The sequence below is a fragment of the Mytilus galloprovincialis genome, chromosome 4 (genome assembly GCF_965363235.1).
Source record: "Mytilus galloprovincialis chromosome 4, xbMytGall1.hap1.1, whole genome shotgun sequence".
In the NCBI taxonomy this organism is placed as follows: domain Eukaryota; kingdom Metazoa; phylum Mollusca; class Bivalvia; order Mytilida; family Mytilidae; genus Mytilus; species Mytilus galloprovincialis.
This window is the reverse complement of record NC_134841.1, coordinates 1,584,983-1,604,016: the sequence shown is the minus strand read 5'-3', so window position 1 is coordinate 1,604,016 and position 19,034 is coordinate 1,584,983. Positions and strand designations below refer to the sequence as shown.

The window sequence follows — 19,034 nt, the reverse complement described above, 5'->3', positions numbered from 1 at the left end:
CCGTTTTCAATAAGATAGACGAAATGGGAGATAACTATTGTCATTCGGAAACTTCCGGGTTGATGCGCTTACTACAACGATAACTCCTTATAAAAAGACGAGTACTGTCCCCTAACTTGATACCTACGCCACACCCGCCACACCAAGATATCCTTCATATAAATTAAATATCAATCAAAAATGAACAGTCAGTGCATGTGTTGTTTCAATATCAGATTATCCTCCTATCCTTCCGCCCATTGAAAATATCAAATGATTGTCCCCAAACTATCGGGTTTTATTGCCATAAAGGAAATTATGTGACTTTCTGACATCGTCCTGGTATTTTTCAAATCATGGATTTATGCAGTACAACACTTATCTATCGGAGGCGTATTTATGGGGAAAAGGGGCCTTCTGATTAAACTTAATACATGCATGTATGATAAATTAATAGACTTTTTCAAAGTATTAATCCAAGTTGACCTACCAACTGGCCCTCCCCCTTTTTTCAAATCCTGGTACTGTTTGTAAACCTTATAAATCCCATTGAACGTGTCAATATTTTAAGTAACTTCTTCATTTTATTGATGTGTCTACGAAAAAGTCAATGATTTATGGTACTCCGTTTGAAGAAAGGTTCTATTCGTTAACATGATTAATAATTTTGCGCTTTTGGGGACAATCATTTGATATTTTCGATGGGCAGAAAACAAAGAAATAGTGATGGCAACGTTAAATACGTTTAAAAAGACATGCAAATAGACAGGAAATAATAAAAAAATAAATTAAAAACATCGATTTACAAAATTTTAATCTGCTAACCGAGTCCCTGTGGAATTTATATGTGATAAGTAATTATTTCAAGATGGCGTGTATATCAACTGCAAATAATAGCTCTGCATCGTGATGCAAAGCAATTATATTGTTAATAATTAATCTGTTTAAAGTAAGTTGTTGGGTAAACTTTCAACAAAAGCAGCATACTCTCAGTGTAACAAAAATAAATATTGCAACAATGATTAAACCTTAGTATACATTTATTCTCAAACCAAATCAATACGGCACATAAAGTATCACATATTAAAAAACAGGTTTACATCCAACAAGCTTTACCGCAATCTAACAATAACGCCAATATGAAAAGCGCATTCCAGCTATTCATACAAATATGGCAGTTGATGTTTTTTTATTTCTCAACTTTAATGTGTTTTTTTTTTTTATCTCAGTTAAACTCTGCTACATATCTTTACCTTCGAATGTTTATCTTGGGTAACTGTTAATAACATTTCGTTCTGTGTACCTCAATGATGACAGTATCAATTTCATTATCATGTATCGTCTTCAACTACATATTTTTTTCACGTAAATTATACTTAATCCCTACATCTTGCCGGCAGCATTAGATCAACGAGACTAAATAAATTGCCAATGGTCAGTAGCTGGTACCTGTTCAAGTACTTTATACCCACCAATTGATATTGTGGCTTCTTAAAAAAGTGTTCTGTTCTGAAGTAATTTACATACAATAAAAACCTATTGATACGAGGAGCATAGTCTAGACAACTTTATCTGTGACTATTTCAATTTGGATTATCAGTTCAAATAATCATTAAGTTTATTTTGAATTCTCCCTCGCCCTGCTCGACCGAATTTAAAGTATTTCATCTTTAAATTCAAAGATTGTCTGAAAATTAATCAAATGTGAATGCAAATATTCATAATGATTTTACTGAAAGCAACTTTTGTGTCACCATGACAACCGTATACAAAGTTCATTTTACTTTTCTGCCTTCTAAACACAAGAGTTCGAATTCTTTTGTTCTATTTAAAGCGCATACCGGACTGACTGGTGACACCTCTGCCACTATTTTGTCTATATTTTCAATGTACATACTGATCCTTTAATTCTATTGAATACCATATTCAAACTTAATAAAAAAATGTGAAAAATGCTATAACAAATGCTGACATAAAAAAACCAACATGAATTAAAAACCAATTGTTCAGAGAACAATTGAAGGTCTTTCCACCAGTAAATATCTATTTTGATATTAAGATATTAAAAATCAGTCTAAAATGTCAGTTCCTATGGCTTTATGATGTATATATATGAATTTTAGGCAAAGGTCATAATCTAGAACGTCAAATTTACCTCTGACCTTGACCTCAATTTCAAGGTCACAAACTGAAGATCTCAAATCAAAAGACCCTAGGTCTCTAATATGTATGGTAAATAAGTTATATCACTTTACGCATAATTTTAGATGTGATACGGGCTAAAACTCCCATTTATTGTCTACGCACACTTTCAACCAAAATTATTATGTTACGACATGTCGCAACTAACAATTTAGTAAAAATAATTTGTTGATATCTTATAAGGTTAATGAAAATGAGCGAAAATAAGCCAAAATCAAAATTTAGAATATGACCTTGACCTTTGACCTTGACCTAATTTTCATTTTTTTGGACAAAGGATCTCAAATAAAAGATCCTAGGTCTCTATCACTTATAGTTTTCCAGTTTAAAATACATTTCAAAATTTCAAATACAAAAGGGGAACTAACTCTCATATGGAATCTCTATTCGGCTTCAGTCAAAATGAAACAGAACATCCTGAGGATATAACGAGCAATTTGGTAAAATAAATTTGTCGTAATCTTTTACGGTTGCGAAGGAGAAGTGGCCACAAGAAAAACAGTGTTCAGGGAGATAACTCTTATATGGGAAAGTATTTAGTTAAGCAGAGTTGGTTTCAAAAGCGTATTACCTGTTCGATATCATATTCCAAATATCAAAGCGACATCTTGCGAAACAAAGAAACAGCGAAGGAAAAAAATTAGGCGGAAGAAAAAAAAACTATAATAATCAGAAGAAATCCAAAAGGTCTTTCCACGGAAAAGTGGAAAGACCTAATGAAATAAAAACAAAGATTTACAAAGATCAATATATTTGTAAGATATAACGACATTATACACGATGTAGGTTAGTATGGGTATAAATTAAAGCTATTTTTAAAGAATATTAAATAAAAGATACATCTGAGCATTTTAAACAAGATCACAATGTAAGTAGAATCAAGAAAAGTTAAAATAGCATATCGTATGGGATATGGTTCAATACTATTATAGTTTAGATTATAAAGTAAAATTCCAAGCAAAGTACTCTCCACTACAACCAAATGTATGAACCAATTCATGTAGAGGTAATACAATGAAAGTGGTAAACAAAGAAAACATGAAATGCAAATCAGTACTTTGAAAGTGAAATCGTTTCCATTTTCAGCTATAAAAAGTAAGAAAAAAATAGTGGAAACAATGAAAAAGGCAATTTCAATGACCATAATGTTAATATCCCATCTAGTAAAACTTGTTTCTTTAGGCCATAATTTACAATTTGATATCGTGTTGTTGTCTTCAGAAACAAATAAATGTGGGTCAACGGTTGTTCTATTGAAGCTTATTTTGTTCTCAGAAAGAATTGTTTGTGATATATTAATAAGGTGTGTATTGTAAATTCCAAACACTGGCCAAAGTTTCGCTTTAGAAGACAGATTGACCGTATTTGAAATATATATGTTTTTCTGGTTAGACATCAGAACAAAATATGATTTATGAAGTCCAAGAGTTAGTTGCCCTTGCATATTATCCGACAACTGATCAAATACGTGGCCTTCCAGTTTTGTCAATACATTATCTATAACATAAAGACACATTCCAGGTTCTTTTCCACATCTTTGACCTCTGACAATTATGGCTGGATAATTGAATTTAAAGTCTTCAGCTAACGTCGTTAGACCAAACTCAAATAATATTTTACCGTTATCTGGTATTTCTGGATATAAAAGTTTAAATTGTATTATTATATCAAAATGATCTGAATGACCGAAGGATAAGCTTCTATTGGCGGAAACCCATCCATAAATGTTGTGTGCACATGGTACCGAGGTACAACTAACTTGCAATAGTTTTTTTCTGTCTTCTTGTTTGTTCTGTTTATTATCAGTGTCTGCACATGTTATCAAATCTGCAAAAGAAAGAAGGCTCGAAAAATTTGACATCAATTTTAAAAACTAAATAAATAAGGGACAAATCAGACCTGAGCAATCGTTTAAATATATGTATATAAAACAGGTAAATCAGGCATAGCACACCAGACTTTTGAATTGAACACACGTTTAGTCTGTTACAGTTCATTTATATTTGGTGATACATAAGAACTATCAGTTTAGGACAAGAGTTTCAATATTTTGAATTTGCTCAGGTACATTTGTTCTATTCTTGACAGTGTTATTTATCATTTACTTGTCTTTTTGACATATCGAACAGTTCTAGAAAGTATTCATCACGTGTCGGTCGATTTATGGTGTGAAATAGTGTTTTCGTTTGAATAAACATTGTATTTAGGATTTATTTATTTCATTCAGAGATTTTCCATGCAGTTTTATTCTCAGTTTTATAAGTCAGACAGACAATATACGGTCAATGTATTGACAAATATCTCCCGAAGGCTTAATTTATCGCATCATACAACGGCAAGTATGTATATAATGGAGCAGAAAGTATGTGTTTTGAGTATATGGAAGTTTGTGTTAATTTTTCTAAAAGTTGAAGTTCGATTTATCGGTAGTTGGTGAAAAATCCACAGCCTTTCACTTTGTTCTCTATCATTTGACCATTCTGTGATCGATATACGTGCAATGATTTCCTTATGATAATAAAATTGAGAAAGAAAATGGGGAATGTGTCAAGTTTAAATACACAAATATTGGTTAGAGAAAAAATTAATACGGACCAATTTGAGTACACCTTTTAGGGTGCACTCGACTTAAGTGACTCAGTACGATTTTTTTTCCGAATATAAAGTTTTTAAGGAATTTCTGTGAATAACAAACGCTAGCATATCATAGACAAACAAGTGAGTAATCTATGTTTAAAATTTTAAAACGAAATATTTGTGGATTTTCTGCAAAAAAATCTTGGCTTTATGGGTCACATCATCTACATCGTCTACTTGCGATAAATCAATAAATACTATTGCTAAAAACGGAGTTTTCCTATGGTATATGTATTGTTGGAGACTTTGGCATCTGAAAGTGTTTCTTTTTGGTAGACATTAATATCCAAAACTAAATGGCTCATTATTTGTTTACTTTAGAAACTCGAAACAAAGGCGATAATTGTAGAATTCAGTATTATAATATTAAACAATAAAAATGTCTTACCTTTTCTAGATTTTGTAGTTTTAAGTTCGTCTTTAAGTTTTCTGTTTTCTTCTTGGAGAACATAGAAAAGATAGTTGGTATTATTTTTTTCACATGTTTGAGAACCATTTGTTGTTGAACTATAACTATTCATTTTCGTTGATAAACTTTCTAACTGATTCGATATTCTTGAAATATCTTTTGTTAATTGGAGATTATTCTTTTCGTCATCTAAAACAAGATAAAAGATAATGTTAGTTTCTTTGTTTAAGTTTAAAGCAACTTCGATGGAGAGTTGTCTCATTGACACATCTTCCTATATCTATGCGTTTATGATTATGTTATTTTATGTATTTTATAACATTAACAAGAATAATAACTAAGAACTAAAAATAGTCCATAAAACTGACACAATCCAACATAGGACTTTATCAACCAATGAAACAGATAAAAGCAACTGTTATGTTCTTGACTTGGTAAGAAAATTTAAAATTTAAAAATTAATGCTTAAATTAATTATTTCGAATCATTGATAGCTGGTTAAAATGCGACATATAATTGATCCGACGCCTGAAGGTTATGACAACCACTATCATGAGTGCAAGTGTTAATTATTGCAATTATTGTCGCATTTTCTGCATTAATAAAACCATCAACCATTGTCATTTAGTCACTTCCAAATTTACGTTTCTGTGTCATTACAAATTCATTTTGTCCGTTAAAGTCTTTATACGTTTATTTAGGACTGTCTGAATGGACTGTAAATTAAGAATTTATTGTGAAGTTTTCCTTTGCTTCAAAACCATTTTAAATCCACAATTTTTTACACAAAAAAATGCCTGTACCAATTCAATTTTCCTTGGCGTTCAGTATTTTTGTGATTTTACTTTTTATCTTAAGGCGAATAATGCAATTGGGTGTGCATCTAAATCTGCATGCAGCTTTTAAAGAAATTGCTATTACTAAATTTTGTTGATAATTTTAGAACCGCAATAACATTTGGTCGGAATAATTTCTGATTTAATAGTATTTAAATGTAAGAATAGTGTAATGCTTCTCTGTATAGGAGTTCATTATATATGTCAAGACAATAAGTGAAATCCTGACAGCATGGCTGTTCTCTACCAAATAATAAAATATGTGTATGAATAGTTTTCATTTTGGTTCAACAATTCGATAAAAGTTATTTTTTTATTTGTATTGGTTCAACAGTTCAAATATACAAATTGCAATAAGTTGTAAAAGGTAAGGTCACAATCGATGATTGTAGATATTGAATAGTAAAAGTCTTTAAAGTTTCAATTTCTGACTTTTATTATATTAAGCTTTTCCATTGTAGATGAAAGGAAAAATCACAATAATACTGAACTCGAAGGAAAATTCAAAAAGGAAATTACCTAATCAAATTGCAAAATCAAAAGCTCATACACATTAAATGAATTAAATGAATGAATATCAACTGTCATATTCCTGACTGAACCATTTAACTATTGTCATTCTATTTTCTTCACTGATGTGTATGATTTATAATATTAACTCTATTTCTGACTTTCTGAAAGACAAACTGATATAACATTTTGCTATGTTCTTTTATTTCCTTCGGATATTTAATCATGATGTTCTGTCACTCAATAAACCACATTTCATATAAAGTACCCAAGTGAACATAAGATTAAGGATATAACCGAAAATGGAAGGTATGTTTCATATCTTGATGATTTCCTAGATTTTGACACAGATGAATGACTCCGAACAAGAATCCATGACAAACTTACAAATTACCAAACTTTCAAATACCCATTTTGTCAGCAGTGATCCTTTCTACTCCGTCATATGTCTATGAATTAAAAAGCTATTTGTTGACAGAAAATCGTTAAAATAACATTGTAGAGAATCACATGTTAACAGCAACAAGTATCTTACCGTTTCTAGATTTTGTTTTTTGAAGTTCTCCCAGTTTCCTGATATCTTCTCGAAGAACATGGTAAATATAACTATTGTTAATGTTTTTACATGCTTGTGTTCCATCTGTTGTTGAACTTTCACTTTTTGTTTTCATTGATAAACTGTCTAACTGATTCGATATTTTAAGAATAGCAGTTAATAATTGAAGACCATTTTGTTTGTCCTCTAAAAAAGAAAAGAGATATTTAAAAATTTCTTTGTTTGTATTTAACATAAACAAGAGCTGAGGTTAAAGCTATTCTAAAACTAGAAACCTTTACTGAAATATTTCACATTAACTTATTAATAAAGTTTTATCAGCTACGTTATTTAATCTATAATGGTAATTCATTTGAATTGATATTTGTTGAAAAGAAGAAATTATTCTTATGATAGTCTATACAAATTGTGTGAAAACAAAAACAACATTTATCATTTAAAATAACATTGCGCTTGGTGTCGCTAAATGACATTTTAAAACAAAACGTTTAGTTTCTGCTGTTGTTTCTGCATTCTGTTTGTGCTACTGAGACTGCGTATTAAAAATTACGTCGTATTTGTATATGTATATACACCATTGTTGTATGAAATAAGCAACCGACGAAACGACAGTGTTATTCAATTTAGAGTTAACTTTTGTTCGTCCTTTTCCTTTTTGGCCATGACGTTGTTAGTTTGATCTGTGAGTTTGAATGTCCCTCTGATCTCTTTCGCCACTCTTTTGGTAATTGCTAGCACTTCCTGCTTCGGAATAGCATTCACTTTCGATTTCTGTCCATTCATAGAGGAACTGTACCATTCATTGCATAATCGATTAATCATCGTACGTTAATGTTTTATAATTTTTGTACTGATTCGATACCGCTGCTAGCGGACAATCTTCTTATTTGCTGTTCATTAATTGATATATTATGAAACTGCCCAAAACAAAGTTGACCGTAGAAGAATTTAACTATCGTTTCAAGTCTATTTTTGTCATAAATCTCTCCTTCTTCTTTCTTGCACATCCTTGGCCTTCACAATATGCAGCTTTGAGCGTCCTAGATGAGATTCATTCCGAAAAGCGTTCCGGACGAATTAAATTTAGACAATATTTTTGTTGTTGTATTTTTAACACGAATATTTGAGATGATTGGAGGATTATGTTTAAAAAAGTTTTGACACCACCAAATCACAAATGGCTGTGAAATTACACAAATGTGTGTCAATTAAACAGAAACTCATCAATGAAAAACAAAGATTTCGAATCTGGCGTACATTTAATGAAAGCTGTAGGCATATTACATGTTCAAGGAATAATTAAGATATAAAAACTGTCTATAAAATAATATGATATAGTGGAAAATGTATGAGCACATGCAGACAATACATTTTAGTGTTTATTACTTATTGCATAGCATATCTTAGAGTGTCGGCATTTAATCATCATTTGTTCAAGGACTTTGAGACTTTGAGTCATGTTAATATAAGACCTGAACTGCGTGTCTTTTTGTTTTTGGGGGTGTTAAAGTACTCGACCACGTCTACTTTTGCGTATTTTGTTAGGTATTTTTCTATTTGTATCCATCTGAGTTAAGCCTTTTTCAACTGAGTTTTATAGTTCGTTCTTATGTTTTTCTGTTACGCCACTGTCCAATGTTAGGGGGAGGGTTGAGATCCCACTAACATGTTTAACCCCGCCACATAATGTATGTATGTGCATGTCCCAAAAGATTTCAAACAAGACGGTGATTGGGGCCGATTCATTTTTTAAGGGATTACAATAGCAGTATTTAATTATAATTGTAACCAGAAAGTCAATATTTATGTCAACATTATCATAAAAATAGTAAATATAAGTAAGTAAGACCTGTCTTACATCATTGTACTTAGAACTTAGGGTATATAAAATAGAAGATATAACCTACAAAAAATGATAACAACTTACCAGTTGAGACAACAAGTATTGTGGCAGACAAAACAACCATAACCACAATGCCGATAACAGATACCATTGTACCGATACAGATGTATTTTATTTTATTAGGCAGAATTAAGTTTGTGTTAGACTTATGTTTTGGAGATTTTACAACGTTCACTGCGTCGTCAGATCCTTTAAACAAATCGTCTTCACTACAATCTCCATTGTCACTACCATCGCTTTTACAAGCCTGTTCCTCCATTGTTCTAAAATTAAATAAATGACATTTTAGATATCAATCATATATTACTCAGAAATTGTCAAATGTCAAATGTTTCTGAGCAGATAGTTCAAGAACCAGGGGTATGTCATAGAACGATCTCGTTCTTTTTCTAAAAAGGTTTATCGGAAGATACAAAGACCTTGTAAATAAATTATTCGTATCATCTTCACAAATAATACACGATGGTCTGTAAATATATATTCTAGGTACTGACGTTGTTTATCATCTTAATAACGTGTTTTATTATTCTTTTATCTGTCTTTGTAAATTATAACTTTTACTGTTTTGTCTATTTTGTTTAGATTGGGGTTTACCATTTACGCCGTCTGGTCTTTTTAGTACCGAACGTGACCTACTCCCGAATATGACTATTTTACTGAGTGTGAATTGTCACTGCTATAATGCGGGTCTCGGTATTTGCTTATTCCGCGTTCAAGTATTTAGTTACGAAGTTTTATTTGTAATTCTGATCGGATATTGTTTTGTGTTTTATCGTTTATTGTTGTGATTCTATTTTTCATTTTCTATTCGTATGTAAAGATGATTAATCAGCCTGTTCATTTGTATGATTTTAGAGTAAAGCAAATTTGTTTTATAAAGGCAACAGTAGTATACCGCTGTTCAAAACTCGTAAATCCATGGACAAAAAACAAAATCGGGGTAACAAACTAAAACTGAGGGAAACGCATTAAATATAAGAGGAGAACAACGACACAACATTAAAATGTAACACACACAGAAACGAACTGTAATATAACAATGGCCATATTCCTGACTTGGTACAGGACATTTAAAAAAAAAATGGTGGGTTGAACCTGGTTTTGTGGCACCCCAAACCTCGCACTTAAATGGTGTGGCATGCCAAACCTCGCATTACAGTTTGATTTGGAAGAAAGGTCGACATTGTTAGTTGCAGTATTACTAACACAATTCTATATCAAAATTCTTGGAATTGTTACTATAACAAATAACATGATTAGAAACCTAATCTTGATTTATATCCAAATTTAGAAATTTACCTGCATGTTACATTTTATTGCGTTGATCCAATCATTACAGACACACATTTCGCATTTTATTAAATTGTGTATACTGTCCTAAATTAATTTTAATTATTATTCGTTGTTAACATGTCGAAATGTTCTATGAATTTAAACAAAAAACAAGTTCAGCCCACCATTTCTTCTTAAAAATATCCTGTACCAAGTCAGGAATATGGCTATTGATATCTTATAGTTAGTTTTTATGTATGTTGCATTGTTGTTTGCTTTTTTTTTGTTGCACTTCTGTGTTCGGTTAATTCGTTGTTTTACTCTTATTGTTCATGTGTTTCCCTCGGTTTTAGTCTGTTACCCGGATTTGTTATCTCTGAAGCGATTTATGACTCTGAACAGCGGTATACTACTGCCTTTATTTGTTGATATCTATTGGACTTGGCTCTGTACTTATAATATTATTATACCTCCCGTCTTTGTGGTATTATGCTATGGGACATATTTGTATTCTTGTCTGTCGGTTTTTCTACTCTGCCTTTTTGTTTTTCTTTGTTGAAGTATTTTTTTTATAGTGATTAAGGATATAAAACAATGTTGACTTTATACCCCGTTTTTTGACATGTTTATCTATTGTGTCTGATCATTTCGTTCACACATTTAGGTCAATATACTAGTAATGGAATTATATGCGTCTGTAATACAAGTGAGAGATTAAGCTAGCTATAAAATCAGGTTTAATCCACGATTTGCTACATAAGAAAATACAAGTAGAAAGTAAGGAATATGACAGTTGTTATTCATTTTTTCTTCTTCTTAGGAATAAAAGTAAAATAACAAAATTAGAGAACTCTTAGGATATTCGAAACTGAAAGTCCCCAATCAAATTGTAAAACCAAAAGCTCAAACACATAAAACGAATGAAATACAACGGTCATATACCTGACGTGGTTCAGCCTTTTCGTTGTGGAAAATGTTGGATTAAACCTAGTTTTATAGCTAGCTAAGCTTTAACTTGTATGACAGTCACATAAAAATCCTTCATATTGACAACAATGTGTGAACAATTGATATACATAATTGGTATGAATGTCAAATTTAATGGTATAACAGTTAATCTTAATAACCATAAAGGCAAACAATTGTGTCAACAAAGAAAACATAAAGGCTTAAATATAAAGCACATTCGCAAAAAATAGCGAAAGACAAAAATACTAAAACTTACCATAGAACAATAATTCGGTAAGTGAGAGGATTAGCGCTATAAAACCAGGTTTAATCCACTATTTTCTACATTTGAAAATGCCTGTACCAAGTCAGGAATATGACAGTTCTTGTCCATTCGTTTTTGATGTGTTTTGTTATTTGATTTTGCCATGTGATTATGGACTTTCCGAATTGATTTTCCTCTAAGTTCAGTATTTTTGTGATTTTACTTTTTTTAGTAATGGATTGTTTAAGTACCGAGCAATGTCACATGGATATTACCAAAAAAGACTTAACAGTAAAGGTAATGCCTTCCAAATACAATTTTAAAAAAGAATAGTCAATTAGGCATTAACAATAATGTATTTGTTATTTCATGTTTTAGTACATAAATATTCAAACAGAGGTTTCAAATTCTTAAAGTAATTTTAGTGTTGATAATTAGGCTCACTTGTCTCATTCTTGTATTTTCATTTTAAATCATTTAAATATATTAATGTGCTTTGTTTTAGTTATCAAAGGTACCAGGATTATAATTTAATACGCCAGACTCGCGTTTCGTCTACATAAGACTCATTAGTGAGCTCAGATCAAAATAGTTATAACTCCAAACAAGTACAAAGTTGACGAGCATTGAGGACTCAAAATATCCAAAACGTTGTGCCAAAAACGGCTAAGGTAATATATGCATGGGATAAAAAAAATCCCATACAATGAATTCTATCATTTAAATTAATTTACTATTTTTCTAAAATATCTTTAGATAATTCTTAAAATAAGATTGAATATGATAACACAGTTTGTAAATTAATCGATTTATGTGTACCTTTTACATAATTTATATTTAGAAAAACATTAGAAATTTAAATACTTGATCAATACAGAGATTTTTAGTTAAAAGTTCAAAACAATGTTTGTTTAACCATCAAATACTTTAGATTCTTATCTACATATTAGGGTAATATATAAGATGACCAGCATCGAATTATTCTGACAAATACATACTACTCCCTTTTCCCTTACTTTCCGGATATGTCATTGCTATAATTACAGACTATGAAAAGATCATCCTGAGTAAAAGAATAATATCACATTAAGTGTAATGACATGAACGAAGGCCATATCCCTAGAATTTGTTTGATATAAATTAATTTTCTTGTATTCACTTTGAAATAGTATAGAAGGTTCAAAGTAATCGAAAATAGAGTAATTACCACATATGTAAAATATTTTAAGTCTTTTGACATTTACTAATTACAGTATTTGTTTGTGATTTATTAAATGTGAACTACATAGGTTGAGGTAAAAACCTTAATATATTTCACAATTTTGTACGTTACCCGTTGCTTATAACTGTACTTTAATCCTTCCTTGTATTTACATAAATAAACTCTTTACATCCGTTACACAATATTAACATGTGATACGCAAGTATAATGTTGTTACAAATACGTATGTGTAAATACCTCGATACCTCTTTTTAATCTGCATACGAATACCAAACACTTATCAAATTTATTCTACGACTTTTACTTGTGCAATTGTAATTACAGATGCTGAATTCACTAGCATTTTGACCAAGAAGTCATATTTTACCAGAAGTTACGGTGATCTGAATTGTAAATAAATCGATAAATGTCGTCTACAGATTAGAGTGCAACCTTTGTGGATTGGTATACGTCGGTGAAACGAAAGGAAGGCTAAACAAACGTATGTGCGGTCATAGATCAGACATTAACCTCAATGCTAACGACATTCAATACCAGCATTTCAATCAGCCCGATCATTCCATCGTTTCTATGACAGTTCGCATTATCAAAAATATATACCATAAGTCTAACAATCCTAATCTTTCAACGACTCTCCGTAGACAAAAAGAGGCCTACTGGATTATACAATTGGGAACTGCGACACCTTATGGTTGCAATGACAAAATTGATGGTAAAGGTATTCTATCTAGTCCTTCGTGTAACTCGGTGAATGTGATGAATATTTTCATTTCGACTCCTCGACGTAGACGCAGTCATGGTCATCGTCATTATACATCCTCTTCTCTGCATGATGTATCTATTAATGACTTGCTGCCATTTATACAAAAGCCGTTATGTATTCATCACATTCGCATGAAACTTTATTCTTTACCCCTTGCAAAACTTCATTCTCTGTTCAATTTATGTTTGGAATATACTGTTACAAACCCTCATTCAAACCAATACAAACTTGAAGCTATAATTTCGGATATTGCAAGTCACAGACTTTTCAAGCCAGTCCGCATTGGCAAAGATAAAAAAGAGAAAAGATCTTTCCTTAATCTTTCCTTTGCCAACAAAGGTCTCGATGGCGTCAACTTAGGCAATATCCTTCATCATAAATTAGTTCAATCGAAAATACCTCCTTATTTCAAAGACCAGTCTGCACCAATCATTTCTTATACCTATACCAAACCTATTGCAACTAAAATTTTCAATTACAAACACGTTTTGCGGGATCTCGATATTGACGACTTCAAGTCTAAACCTCCTGATTGCACTTGTGCTAGTTCCCAATTCACATATAATCCTGCTGGCCACGTTATTACCGGTGACCTCAACATTGTTACTAACACTTCTCTACGAAATGTGTTATCGAAAGGTCCGAAATATCGTGAGCCTAAATCCATCAATTGGAAATACAACTTTAAAATTTTGATGGATTTAGTTGAGGATTATGCCAGGCAATGGGCTAAGCGCGAGAATGAAGACGTAGACACTCTTTACGAATGGATTAAAGCAGTGAGGTCGTTGATACAAATCAGAATTAAGAAACTGAATGGGTCTATCAATGCCCATGCTACGTCAATCTTTAAAGACCCAAATGTTGCAAAACCCGTATCCTGCCTCCATGACAAATATGTTGTTGTCCCCGCAGATAAAGCTCCAAACAACATCGTTTTTGTGTGTAAAACTCATTACATTAACTGCTTGATAAACGAATTAAGTATTTACAATTCACTTGGAAACTCAACATATAACCCCACGACACTTACCAAAGAGGAAATCCTGGATAATCATAGGTCTGTTCTGTGTTCCTTTGGAATTTCAACCAAAGATGAAGAACTGGATCTTTCATCACTGTATTGGATACCTAAACTACATAAGTGTCCTTACAAACAACTGTATATTGCTGGGTCTTCCAAGTGCTCCACGAAACCTCTTTCTAAATTATTAACATCTATTTAATCAGCAATCAAAGACGGGCTTCAAAGTTATTGAGAAACTGCCTATTCTAGAGGTGGCGTGAATCAGATGTGTATACTTAAAAATTCCAAAGATCTTTGAGAGTACATACTATCTAACTCTCTTTCATCTTGTAACAGTATTAAAACATTTGACTTTTCTACTCTTGACACAAGTATTCCACATTCCAATCTAAGAGACAAATTGAAAGAGTTGGTATTGCTTTGCTTCATAAAAAAAGAATGGCCAACGTAGATTCAAGTATCTTGTCTTAGGGAGGGATAAATCCTACTTTTTAAAGGATCACTCTGATTCAAACAAAAAATTCTCTGAAACTGATATTATCAAGATGCTTGATTTCTTGATTGACAACATTTTTGTTTCGTTCGGAGGACGTGTTTGTCAACAGATTGTCGGCATTCCAGTGGGAACAAACTGTGCCCCTCTACTTGCCGACTTGTTTCTTTATTATTATGAGGCTGACTTCATGCAGGAACTTCTTAGGAAGAAAGATAAGAAGTTAGCAATATCCTTTAAATCTACTTCCCGCTATATAGACGATGTTCTTTCACTTAATAATTCAAAATTTGGTGACTATGTGGAACGCATCTATTACATCGAGCTAAAGAAACAGGATACTACAGATACAGTTAAGTCAGCCTCATATCTTGACTTACATCTAGAAATTGACAATGAGGGTCGGTTAAAAACAAAACTTTACGACAAAAGAGATGATTTCAGCTTTCCAATTGTGAACTTTCCATTTCTAAGTAGCAACATTTCAGCAGCATCTGTATACGGGGTATATCTCTCCCAATTGATACGATATTCCCGTGCTTGCATTTCCTATCATGATTTTTTTGAAAGAGGGTTGCTGCTCACAAGGAAGCTATTAAACCAAGAGTTCATAATCGTGAAGTTGGAATCATCCCTTCGTAAATTTTACGGACGCCATAACGAGCTGGTTGACCGTTATGGAATAACCGTTTCACAAATGATGTCGGATATGTTCCTTACGTCGTAACTACAATCCCTTTCCCTTTCATGAATGTGACCTACCGAATTAGACTATTCACCTGATTTGTTATCACATAAGCAACACGACGGAGCAGGATCTGATTACCCTTCCGGAGCACCTGAGATCACCCTTAGTTTTTTGGTGGGGTTCGTGTTGTTTATTCTTTAGTATTCTATGTTGTGTCATGTGTGCTGTTGTTTGTTTGTCTTTTTCATTATTAGCCATGGTGTTGTCAGTTTGTTTTAGATTTATGAATTTTGACTGTCCCTTTGGTATCTTTCGTCCCTCTTTTACTCGTTATGTATACTGTAATACTATGATCATATTTACAAAAGGCAGCTTTATCTTTATTTATTAACCAAAAATGACTATTTATTAAAAATTGCATATTTTCTGTAATGGCCCTGTTTTTCTGTAATGGCCCTGTATTAATGCCCAGTTTGTCTGTATTAAGCTCAGTAAGGGTTTTTAATAAAGTTAATAAAATTAAGCTGTAAAAAGTATAATACCTTTTTGTATTTTGTTTAATTTAGTAACCAGTAACAAACATTAAAGAGTTATAAAGAACCATATAAAGGGATCACTGTTCATCTTGGTTTTCAACACATAACTACTTTCAACTTAATATCTTTGATATTTGGTATATTTAAAGCTTTATCATGGTGAAGTACAAATTATTTTTTTCAAACTAAACTGTCAATAAAAGAGTAAGAGAGTACAGTTGGTTAATAAATGTATTAAGAAATGGATGTTTCTATAATGGCCCTGTTATTTGCCTCGGTCAGTAATAATGGCCTCGGATGTCTGTAATGGCCCTCGGCGTTGCCTCAGGCCTTTACAGACTTCCTCGACCATTATTACAGACCTTGGACATATAACAGGGCCATTATAAAAACACCCATTCATTAATACTATAATATTTTGCCAATTTTTTTCATAAAATACATGGTTAGAAAAATGTGCAGAAGGCAACAAAGTCAGATTATGATGTTTTCTGCTCTTTGTAGGGAGTTTGTGTCTTTGACACTCCATTTCAATTCTCAATATCATATTTCGACTTCGATTATGTTTGGTCAGTTGACTATGTCTCTAGTAATTCTCTAGTATGAGAAGTCTTATCAAACTGATGGCTCTAGTACAAAATACATCCCTACCCTCGAATCAGGATCATGATATGGGTGATGTTTCTGTAGTTAAGAATGTACCCCCCTTTGGAATAATTTAAATGTGGTAAATAGTCAAAACCTTCCAGTTATCGTCATTAGTCGGAAAGTTCACGAAATACTTAACCCTTCTAATCTTCCTGACTTTTGGATGAGTGGACTTGTTTAAAATGTTTTACCTAAACCCTTTTCCCCCTTCGGCAATGAAAAGTAAAAATAAAAAAAATACAGTAATCAAAGGAAAACTCAAAACGGAAAGTTCTAAATCAAGTGGCAAAATCAAAAGCTCACACATATTCGACGATTGGGAAACAATTGTCAAATGGTTTGACCTGTACAGACATTTCTTTATGAAAAACACGGTAGGTTAAACAAAGTTGTATAACTAGCGAAACCTCTCACTTGTATGACAGTCACATAGAATTCCATGATTTGATAGCCGATGAGACTACTAGTACTCATTTTTCAGAAATTATATCAATTTTGGTGACAAGTAAAATTAATACACCTGAGACAGTTATATCTTGTGAAGTATTTAGAATTCGAGATATTAGTAATAATTGCGTTTTAATGACTTTATTTTGCAATGTTCAATTCAAAGTCATTGTTAAGTCTGTCAATTTTAATTTCCATTTCAAATAGCAGTGAAAGTAATTTATAGAAACACAAATCATCTTTGAAACTACTGCTTTTGTTGCATGATTTTCGGAGAGACCGTCGAAATTCAAAACTTAAGAGGATTTTGTCTATCTATAGCTAGTAATATGATGGCTCATAGTAACAGATTGTTCATATTATAAAATAAATATAAATAAATACATGTAACTCTTTTAATTTCCTTTCACACTGACTGGATACAATCATAATCAGAGTCTTATAATCGAACATTCGTACAATTTAAAACATAGTAGATGCATAGAATAAGAGTACCAATATAATCACTCTTTATAATTATTCATGGTAGGTTTGCACATTTTCTCTTTTGTTTTCATTCTGACATACAATAGCTTAGCGTTTAGTTATCCTGAAATACTATTATAAGGTTTTACAAACAAACAAAATAAAATGCCCAATTCATTCACAGAACGATAAAAAAAAAGTTATTGTCTTGTGCAAGGAATGAATTTAGTTGATAAGCATTTGAATATACTATTTCATGATAACTACCAAAAACAAACCGGATTGAATACATCCTTTTGTAAGATAGGAATGAAATGCAGCAGACCAAATGTAATATTCGTGAAGATTTTTTCTTTGTGTGCTGAACTTTTCAAATACCGGATCTTGAGAAAAAAATGAGGCAAATACATATCATCACAACTTACACACTCTCAGGATACTACTCAGTATTATATCATGTCAGAAAAATTAGAAATATCGTAGTTTTTAAGAAACAATATAAATATAACATTTTGCTTTCTATTTGAAGCAAATATGTCGTTTAATTTAATTCTATGACGTAAATATTGGGACAAAAAGAGCAATTTGATTGTAGATCATTCGAGAACGTGTTTATTTCATAAAAAGAAAAATATACACAGTTAACCATGAATGAAAATAAAAAAAAAATATAAAAAAAAATGCCAGTTTTCCCTCAAAATTTAGGAAAATGCTTCTAAAGATGGTAGTTATAACTTTGTTAAATAAAATTTCTTTAATATCCTCATAGCCTTTGGGAGTGGTTAATTACATTCCCCTTTTTGAAGGGGCAGGGGATGTCATTGTTAACAGTATCCATTTATTTAACAACATATTTGCAATATCTGTTTTTGGCATTTTATTTTTATTTTTGGAGGTTATTACTTTACGATTTTTTGTGTTAATAAGTAAACAGTATAGGTTCCTTCATAAAAATGTCAGCAGAACATAGGGAAGGGTGTGTATTTTAATTAAGTTTGAATTTGTTTATTTGCCAAAGACAACGATTGTTCCTTTACGAGTTGACCTAGTATGTTTTTCCTTTAATACAAATATAACCTAGCCTTCCATGACAAACATTTAGTTTAGATCTGCACGTGCAAAGGGTGCGGAAACAATTCCTCATGTGCCTCCCGTGGAAAATACCCGACAATACTTTTCAAAATAAGCTTAAAAAAGTTGGGGTTTTTTTTATATAAAAAAGAACTAT

The 19,034-nt window shown here is 31.7% G+C and overlaps 1 long non-coding RNA gene across 2 annotated transcripts; it reads right to left on the bottom strand.

Annotated features, from left to right (window-relative positions):
- Positions 1 to 1,001: 1,001 nt before the first annotated feature.
- LOC143071095 (uncharacterized) lies at positions 1,002 to 13,135 on the bottom strand. 2 transcript variants are annotated; one of them, XR_012976791.1, is made up of 5 exons: positions 12,977 to 13,135; positions 9,057 to 9,295; positions 7,109 to 7,315; positions 5,207 to 5,416; positions 1,002 to 4,008 (listed from the first exon to the last, which is right to left on the bottom strand). It is a non-coding gene; the product is annotated as an uncharacterized LOC143071095 (long non-coding RNA). The 2 variants fall into 2 exon arrangements; XR_012976790.1 differs by lacking the exon at positions 12,977 to 13,135 and adding an exon at positions 12,851 to 12,971.
- Between the last annotated feature and the right edge of the window lie 5,899 nt (positions 13,136 to 19,034).